This window comes from Nomia melanderi, unplaced genomic scaffold (assembly GCF_051020985.1).
Source record: "Nomia melanderi isolate GNS246 unplaced genomic scaffold, iyNomMela1 scaffold0166, whole genome shotgun sequence".
NCBI classification, from domain to species: domain Eukaryota; kingdom Metazoa; phylum Arthropoda; class Insecta; order Hymenoptera; family Halictidae; genus Nomia; species Nomia melanderi.
Genome location: NW_027475281.1, coordinates 25,001 through 32,500, shown reverse-complemented (window position 1 = coordinate 32,500; position 7,500 = coordinate 25,001). Strand labels below are relative to the sequence as shown.

General features: G+C 49.9%; 1 non-coding gene across 1 annotated transcript; it reads left to right on the top strand.

The window, feature by feature from the left end:
- The first annotated feature begins 5,715 nt into the window (after positions 1-5,715).
- LOC143175711 (5.8S ribosomal RNA) lies at positions 5,716-5,870 on the top strand. The gene has a single exon (XR_013000402.1). It is a non-coding gene; the product is annotated as a 5.8S ribosomal RNA (ribosomal RNA).
- The last annotated feature ends 1,630 nt before the right edge of the window (positions 5,871-7,500 follow it).

Here is a 7,500-nt window from a genome sequence, read left to right as displayed (position 1 = left end):
CACGCGAAGAGTTGTTACGTGCTCGCGCGAGGTGCGATAGCGTCGATTCGCTTTTCTGTACGGGGAGAAATAGAACGATGAGCTGACTTATCGGGTCTTCGTTGGAATTACCGTCGCTGGCATTGTAAACTCCAGATGACCTTGTGATTCCTTCGTCGGGCACTGGTAAAGGGTGGCGATGATTCGTTCTATAATAGAAATACCCGTCGTAGCGTTTCGGCCTAGTCACCCGCCACGAAACACTCTCTCGTCGTGGAATCCCCGCGTCGGAGAGTAAAACGCCGAAGGCTTACTTATGAAACTTACGTCTCTCGACGATGGGACGATCCACGCGAAGAGTTGTTACGTGCACGCGTATGGTGCGATTGCGTCGATTCGCTTTTCTGTACGGGGAGCAATAGAACGTTGAGTTGACTTATCGGGTCTTCGTTGGAATTACCGTCGCTGGCATTGTAAACTCCAGATGACCTTGTGATTCCTTCGTCGGGCACTGGTAAAGGGTGGCGATGATGCGTTCTATAATAGAAATACCCGTCGTAGCGTTTCTTCCGAGTCAACCCGCTCACGAAACACTCTCTCGTCGTGGAATCCCCGCGTCGGAGAGTAAAACGCGAATTCATAGTATGGAAACTTACGTCTCTCGACGATGGGACGATCCACGCGAAGAGTTGTTACGTGCACGCGTATGGTGCGATTGCGTCGATTCGCTTTTCTGTACGGGGAGTAATAGAACGTTGAGTTGACTTATCGGGTCTTCGTTGGAATTACCGTCGCTGGCATTGTAAACTCCAGATGACCTTGTGATTCCTTCGTCGGGCACTGGTAAAGGGTGGCGATGATGCGTTCTATAATAGAAATACCCGTCGTAGCGTTTCTTCCGAGTCAACCCGCTCACGAAACTCTCTCTCGTCGTGGAATCCCCGCGTCGGAGAGTAAAACGCGAATTCATACTATGAAAACTTACGTCTCTCGACGATGGGACGATCCACGCGAAGAGTTGTTTACGTGCACGCGTATGGTGCGATTGCGTCGATTCGCTTTTCTGTACGGGGAGAAATAGAACGTTGAGTTGACTTATCGGGTCTTCGTTGGAATTACCGTCGCTGGCATTGTAAACTCCAGATGACCTTGTGATTCCTTCGTCGGGCACTGGTAAAGGGTGGCGATGATGCGTTCTATAATAGAAATACCCGTCGTAGCGTTTCTTCCGAGTCAACCCGCTCACGAAACTCTCTCTCTCGTCGTGGAATCCCCGCGTCGGAGAGTAAAACGCCGAAGGCTTACTATGAAACTTACGTCTCTCGACGATGGGACGATCCACGCGAAGAGTTGTTACGTGCACGCGTATGGTGCGATTGCGTCGATTCGCTTTTCTGTACGGGGAGTAATAGAACGTTGAGTTGACTTATCGGGTCTTCGTTGGAATTACCGTCGCTGGCATTGTAAACTCCAGATGACCTTGTGATTCCTTCGTCGGGCACTGGTAAAGGGTGGCGATGATTCGTTCTATAATAGAAATACCCGTCGTAGCGTTTCTTCCGAGTCAACCCGCTCACGAAACTCTCTCTCGTCGTGGAATCCCCGCGTCGGAGAGTAAAACGCGAATTCATAGTATGGAAACTTACGTCTCTCGACGATGGGACGATCCACGCGAAGAGTTGTTACGTGCACGCGTATGGTGCGATTGCGTCGATTCGCTTTTCTGTACGGGGAGCAATAGAACGTTGAGTTGACTTATCGGGTCTTCGTTGGAATTACCGTCGCTGGCATTGTAAACTCCAGATGACCTTGTGATTCCTTCGTCGGGCACTGGTAAAGGGTGGCGATGATTCGTTCTATAATAGAAATACCCGTCGTAGCGTTTCTTCCGAGTCAACCCGCTCACGAAACTCTCTCTCGTCGTGGAATCCCCGCGTCGGAGAGTAAAACGCGAATTCATACTATGAAAACTTACGTCTCTCGACGATGGGACGATCCACGCGAAGAGTTGTTTACGTGCACGCGTATGGTGCGATTGCGTCGATTCGCTTTTCTGTACGGGGAGAAATAGAACGTTGAGTTGACTTATCGGGTCTTCGTTGGAATTACCGTCGCTGGCATTGTAAACTCCAGATGACCTTGTGATTCCTTCGTCGGGCACTGGTAAAGGGTGGCGATGATGCGTTCTACAATAGAAATACCCGTCGTAGCGTTTCTTCCGAGTCAACCCGCTCACGAAACTCTCTCTCGTCGTGGAATCCCCGCGTCGGAGGGTAAAACGCGATATATAATAGTATATGCCAGTGGTTCGCGCGCGTCGTCTCTGAGATACGCGGTCGACAGAGTTCCGAAAACACGTGATGTGCCACGATTTCCGTGCGTCTTACATCTTTCGACGATGGGACGATCCACGCGAAGAGAACGTTCGTGCTTGCGTGAGGTGCAACAGCGTCGATTCGCTTTTCTGTACGGGGAGAAATAGAACGTTGAGTTGACTTATCGGGTCTTCGTTGGAATTACCGTCGCTGGCATTGTAAACTCCAGATGACCTTGTGATTCCTTCGTCGGGCACTGGTAAAGGGTGGCGATGATTCGTTCTATAATAGTAATACCCGTCGTAGCGTTTCGACCGATGTCACCCGCCACGAAAGTCTCTCTCGACGTGGAAACCCCGCGCCGAAGAGTAAACGCGAAGGCTTACCATACGAAAGAAAACGGTATTATACGCCTGTGGTATGTGCGTCTCGGCTCTGTGATACGCGATCGGCAGAGTTACAAAAAAACGTTGATGGGCCACGATTTCCGTGCGTCTTACATCTTTCGACGATGGGACGATCCACGCGAAGAGTAGTTACGTGCTCGCGCGAGGTGCGATAGCGTCGATTCGCTTTTCTGTACGGGGAGAAATAGAACGATGAGTTGACTTATCGGGTCTTCGTTGGAATTACCGTCGCTGGCATTGTAAACTCCAGATGACCTTGTGATTCCTTCGTCGGGCACTGGTAAAGGGTGGCGATGATTCGTTCTATAATAGAAATACCCGTCGTAGCGATTCGGCCGAGTCACCCGCCACGAAACTCTCTCTCGTCGTGGAATCCCCATGTCGGAGAGTAAAACGCGAAGGCTAACTATATAAGAAATATATAGTATTATTTATGCCTGTGGTTCTCCGTTTGCCCTACTCTCAGATACGCGACTCGGAGAGTTACGAATAATCGTGATGGACCACGATTTCTGTACGTCTTACATCTTTCGACGATGGGACGATCCACGCGAAGAGATCATTCCTGCTTGCGTGAGGTGCGATAGCGCCGATTCGCTTTTCTGTACGGGGAGAAATAGAACGATGAGTTGACTTATCGGGTCTTCGTTGGAATTACCGTCGCTGGCATTGTAAACTCCAGATGACCTTGTGATTCCTTCGTCGGGCACTGGTAAAGGGTGGCGATGATTCGTTCTATAATAGAAATACCCGTCGTAGCGATTCGGCCGTGTCACCCGCCACGAAAATCTCTCTCGTCGTGGAATCCCCGCGTCGTAGAGTAAACGCGAAGGCTTGCTATAGAAGACTATAGTTTATACGCCTGTGGTTCACCGGTTGCCTGCTCTCCGGGGTACGCGATCGCGCAGGAGTTACGGAAGAACTTGATGGGCCACGATCTCCAAGCGGCTATATCTTTCGACGATGGGACGATTCACGCGAAGAGAACGTTCGTGCATGCGTGAGGTGCGATAGCGTTGATTCGCTTGTCTGTACGGGGAGAAATAGAACGATGAGTTGACTTATCGGGTCTTCGTTGGAATTACCGTCGCTGGCATTGTAAACTCCAGATGACCTTGTGATTCCTTCGTCGGGCACTGGTAAAGGGTGGCGATGATTCGTTCTATAATAGAAATACCCGTCGTAGCGTTTCGACCGATGTCACCCGCCACGAAATTCTCTCTCGTCGTGGAATCCCCGCGTCGGAGAGTAACCGCCGAAGGCTTGCTATAGAAGACTATAGTTTATACGCCTGTGGTTCACCGGTTGCCGGCTCTCCGGGGCACGCGATCGCGCGAAGGTTACGGAGGGACGTGAAGCGCCCGAGCAATGAAACGTCCGCAGGAGGAAACGAGCAACCGCCGAACATTGTTTCGCGACGTTTCCATAATGTATTGTCGTTTCGCTCGCATCCCGCTTCTTTCCCCTAGTTTCCTCGACGCGTAGTTTCGCAGCCTTAGTGGACGAATCATTCTCGATTCGAGGAAAGATATGCAGTGGGGCGTGCAATGAGCCCGCCAGAGACCACGATCTCCAATGCGTCTTTACATCTTTGGACGATGGGACGATCCACGCGAAGAGAACGTTCGTGCTTGCGCGAGGTGCATTAGCGTCGATTCGCTTTTCTGTACGGGGAGAAATAGAACGATGAGTTGACTTATCGGGTCTTCGTTGGAATTACCGTCGCTGGCATTGTAAACTCCAGATGACCTTGTGATTCCTTCGTCGGGCACTGGTAAAGGGTGGCGATGATTCGTTCTATAATAGAAATACCCGTCGTAGCGATTCGGCCGAGTCACCCGCCACGAAACTGTCTCTCTTTCGTCGTGGAAACCCCGCGTCGGAGAGTAAAACGCGCGAAGGCTGTGACTGTAACATATATATATATATATACACAGTATACAATGCCTGTGGTTTTTGCGCGTGTCGGCTCTTCGGTATACGCGATCGGCCAGAGTTACGGAGGGACGGTGAAGCGCACGAGAAATTGAAACGGCCGCACGATTGGAACCGAGCAACCGTCGAACATTGTTTCGCGACGTTTCCATAATGCGTTTTCGTTTCGCTCGCATACCGCTTCTTTTCCCCTAGTCTCTGAGACGCGTTTTCGAGCCGTTCTTCTACTATCGATTCTCGTAGAGAGAAGGGACCGGGTAGTCTGGAAGTGGAACCCGCATCTTGCGTGTACCGTACACGGAATTGAGAGGACCGGCCGTGAAGCTCGTTTTAAAGCCGTGCGTCTGACACCCAACTCTTGCGCGCCAATTTCGCGGCAAGAGATAATATGGGACGAATGACCGGCAAAGAGCCAGCTGTGAAGTCTGTTTTTTTAATCGAATCCGTGGACGTGTGTATGCCGTAGCGTCGCTCGTCGTGTTCGTTCATGGTCGTTCCGAGAGAAAGAACGAAAGCGGTAACGAAGGGACCGGCCGTGAAGCTCGTTTTAAAGCCGCGCGTCTGACACCCAACTCTTGCGCGCCAATTTCGCGGCAAGAGATAACATGGGACGAATGACCGGCAAAGAGCCAGCTGTGAAGTCTTTTTTCATTATTTGCTTTCAATCGATCGATCGGTACGATTCGTGCAACGTTTCGCGCGATGCGACGCGAAAACATGCGCGCAACAATAGATGCGTCTGATCGGAAGAACGCGAGGGTCGACTGCACGCGATGGATTCAGTATCGGGTAGGATACAAAATATATCCCCGTCGTTTCCACGCGTGCGAGTCTTCTGCGTCTTTCGCGGGTTTTTGAATGCACTATACGCCCGGAACGTCGAGAAATATATACATATTACTTGAACGTTTTTCGTCTCGAAAGGCTTCGGTGTCGTCTCCAAGGCGACGCCTGAATCTCCTTCGCGCGCTGGTCGGAGATTCAGGTATCAACTTTTATCTTCTCTTTGAAAGAAGAGAGATATTAGGTCGAACAAGTGAGAATAAAATTATATATGTGAAATATAAAATTTATACGATTACCCTGAACGGTGGATCACTTGGCTCGTGGGTCGATGAAGAACGCAGCTAATTGCGCGTCAACGTGTGAACTGCAGGACACATGAACATCGACATTTCGAACGCACATTGCGGTCCACGGATACAATTCCTGGACCACGCCTGGCTGAGGGTCGTTTACGTACCATACACTGCTTGCGTAGCTCTGTCAAATCCCCGCCGTCGTTCACCTCTTCGGATCGAACGTTTTTTTACCGAAGGGCGCAAAGAACGTCTCTGAGTCGGGTTAAGAGAAGGATGCTACGTACGAGCGAACGATGGGTGTCTCGTCGGCGTTTGTCGCGGACACGCGAAAATTCTGTGAATTTCACGGACAGTGTACGTTCTAGTTGTTGCAAAACGATCGGAATCGTTTGTATGGACTCGCGTGAGTGTTCGCGGCGTCGTGCGTCGTTCAATTACGACCGCCCGCGGATACCGCTCCACTGCGATATGGATCTGAGCGACAACTTTTTCGGCTGTTCGTGAGATGAACGGTTTCGTGTGTTTAGAAAAATTTTTTTTCCCGCGCTCCCGACGTCACCTGAAATGATGCGTCAGAGGTGAAAGAAAATATTAAGAAGTCGAGAGAGAGAGACTACACACGTTTTATTCATATTTTGTATACCGTGCGTGAGACGGATGTGCACGACACGTCGTATGTCGGTATATTACCGACTGGCCCCAGGGAGATTGTTTTCTTCCTCTCTTACGAATGAGATGTACGTTTCGGAGGATCGTCGTTACCGAAACACACGGCAAAACGAGACTTCTCGCAGCAGAACCTTTATACACAATACACATCGACTCTTTTTACCCCGAGAGAGAGAGAAAAGGTGTATTTCTTTTTTTTATTTTTCGAATTCGACGCACGAACGCTTTGACGACTGGAGAAAAACACGGTGTGTGTTAAAATCGTGCGGGACGAGCATGCGTATTCGTAACGGGTCGAATAGTTCTTATTCCCCGTCGTCGCGTGTCCTCGCTGGACCACCACCGTGCGCTTCCGCCACGTTCAGTTGAATTTCGAAATATATATATATAAAAAGAATCACCATATACTCTCTTTCGGGAGGTGTATTTTTATCGGTTTCTGCTATAGAGAAGAGACGGAGATCGTGTTGTGAGGTGTAACGTTTCTGTATCCCCGTTTCGGAGGATCGTCGTTATCGGCGGAACACACGTCAAAACGAGACTTCTCGCAGAACCTTTATACACAATACACATCGACTCTTTTACCCCGAGAGAGAGAAAAGGTGTTTTTCTTTTTTTTTTATTTTTCGAATTCGACGCACGAACGCTTTGACGACTGGAGAAAAACACGGTGTGTGTTAAAATCGTGCGGGACGAGCATGCGTATTCGTAACGGGTCGAATAGTTCTTATTCCCCGTCGTCGCGTGTCCTCGCTGGACCACCACCGTGCGCTTCCGCCACGTTCAGTTGTATTTCGAAATATATATATATAAAAAGAATCACCATATACTCTCTTTCGGGAGGTGTATTTTTATCGGTTTCTGCTATAGAGAAGAGACGGACGATCGTGTGTGACACCACGTGGTAACGTTTCCGTATCCCCGTAAAATACGTTTATCTTTTCTCGTAGAAAAGAGAGAGGAAGAGGCAGGAGCTCCTCTTTGGCGAGGCTTTCGAACGTCGCGTCCCGTCCGCCGGAATATAATGATATAAATATATAACCGCCGCCGACTTTGTGCGAAAGCGTTGAAACGAACGCGTCGGTCGCCCCATGGTGTGTGTTTGTCGTGTCT